Below are 2,414 nucleotides of genomic sequence, written 5' to 3'. Positions count from 1 at the left end.
GTTTTTACCTAAGACAAGAATAGGATCTCATCTTGTAAAACGTTTCTGACTGATGAAAACCTTGCAACTACATTTTTGCCAATTTTCATATACACTGAACAAAAATATAAATGCAACATGTAAAGTGTTGGTCCCATGTTTCATGGGATATATGTTCCATGTGTTCCATACGTACAAAAAACATATTTATCTCAGATTTGTTAACATCCCTGTTAGTGAACATTTCTCCTTTGCCAAGATAATCCATCCACCTGACTGGTGTGGCATATCAAGAAGCTGATTAAACAGCATGATCATAACACAGGTGCACCTTGTGCTGGGGACAATAAAAGGCCACTAAAATGTGCAGTTTTGTCACACAACACAATGCCACAGATGTTTCAAGTTTTGAGGGAGTGTGCAATTGGCATGCTGACTGCWGGAACGGTATGGTGTACCTAATAAACTGACCTCTGTCACACACACAGTACCAGTCAAAAGTTTGTRCACACCTACTCATTCCAGGGTTTCTTTATTTTTACTATTTTCTGCATTGTAGAATAATAGTGAAGACATCAAAACTATGAAATAACACATGGAATCATGTAGTAACYCAAAAAATGTTAAACAAATCAAAATATATTTTATATTTGAGATTCTTCAAAGTTGYCACCCTTTACCTTGATGGCTTTGCACACTCTTGGCATTCTCTCAACCAGCTTCATAAGGTAGTGACWTGGAATGTATTTTAATTAGCAGGTGTGCCTTGTTAAATTGTGGAATTTCTTCTTAATGCCGTTTGAGCCAATCAGTTGTGTTGTGACAAGGTAGGTTTGGTATACAGAAGATATCCCCATTTGGTAAAAGACTTGAGTCCAACTTGTCGTGACTTGACTTTAACATTAATCTGAAGACTCTTATTTATCTAATTACCTAAATATGTTTAATTGTTAAATTAATCATGTAACAATTAACTCATTAGGATCTGGGGCACCACGAGAGCAGTTCTTTAAAGAGTTACCATCTCCCAAATTAAATTCTAAAAGGTCTTTACCTATCACATCTATAAACAGTCAATTYATTAATCCTAACCTCGTATCATATCATCGTTCTGAACTATTGTAACCTCCTTGCATTTGCAAAAACCTGAGYTTTACTTATGATTCGGTACTWCACATTGGTTTAAGTATTTATATACTAGCTAATTACATGGGGACACAGGATAAACACACACTCTGCATCGGTTATTGACTGGAGACGCTGAGAACAGGTCCCTAGTGGAATGACAGGAGAGAGAGGGACAGAGACACTTAATATTGACACATTCAGAAACGACTCTTAATTACAATAACCATTTACTTTGCACACGAACCGCCACCCCCTTTGAGCAGGAAATCATGAATGTATTTACGTGAAATGCCTGGGTTCGCCTGGGATCTTTCTGTGAAAGGGGCAATTATCTCTTATAGCTTCTCAAATCACATCCCTCTCTTAACAAAAACATACTTTTTCATATTACATGCACAACCCATAGTAAGGAAACTTAATCTAAGGTTACAAAAGGTTCTATATCCACAGTAAAACGAGTCCTATATCGACATAACCTGAAAATACGCCACAGGAAGAAGCCACTGCTCCAAAACGCTATAAAAGCCAGACTACGGTTTGCAACTGCACATGGGGACAAAGATCGTACTTTTTGGAGAAATGTCCTCTGGTCTGATGAAACAAAATAGAACTGTTTGGCCATAATGACCATCGTTATGTTTGGAGGAAAAGGGGAAGCCTTGCAAGCCGAAGAACACCATCCCAACTGTGAAGCACGGGGTTGGCAGCATCATGTTGCACGGGGGTGGCTTTGCTGCCAGGGAGGGATTGGTGCACTTCAAAAATAGATTTCGCAATCATGAGTAACCGAAAATTATGTGGATATATGAAGCAACCATCTCAAGACATCAGTAGGAATTTTTATAAAGTTGGCGCAAATGGGGCTCTCAAATGGGACAATGCCCAAGCATACTTCCAATTGGTGTAAAAATGGCTTATGGACAACAAAGTCAGAGGTAATGGATGGCCATCACAAAGCCCTGCCTAATCCAATAAATAATATGTTGTGGGCTTAACTGAAATAAGCGTGTTGCGAGCAAGGGCAGGCCGACAACTGTACTCAGTTACACCAGCGTTGTAGGTGGAATGGGCCAAAATTCACCCAGACTTGATTGTGGGACGCCTTGTGGAAGCTCCCGACACGTTGTGACCCAAGTTAAACATTTAAAGGCAATGTATACCAAATACTAATTGGTATTATGTAAACCTCTGACCCACTGGGAATGTGATGAAAGACTGAAATAAATATTCTCTACTATTATTCTGACAATTCACATGGGTCTTAAATAAGTTGGTGATACCTAATGACTTATGTCAAGGAATTTTTA

General features: G+C 38.8%; 1 protein-coding gene across 1 annotated transcript in view; it reads left to right on the top strand.

Moving 5' to 3' along the window:
- The window catches only part of LOC112071569 (ATP-dependent DNA/RNA helicase DHX36), a 29,606-nt gene that overhangs the window by 2,905 nt on the left and 24,287 nt on the right, over positions 1 to 2,414 (top strand). The window lies entirely within an intron of this gene.

The sequence above is a fragment of the Salvelinus sp. IW2-2015 genome, unplaced genomic scaffold (genome assembly GCF_002910315.2).
Source record: "Salvelinus sp. IW2-2015 unplaced genomic scaffold, ASM291031v2 Un_scaffold1644, whole genome shotgun sequence".
Lineage (NCBI taxonomy): Eukaryota > Metazoa > Chordata > Actinopteri > Salmoniformes > Salmonidae > Salvelinus > Salvelinus sp. IW2-2015.
Note: the sequence above shows the minus strand (reverse complement) of the source record. Positions and strands in the feature narration are given on the sequence as shown.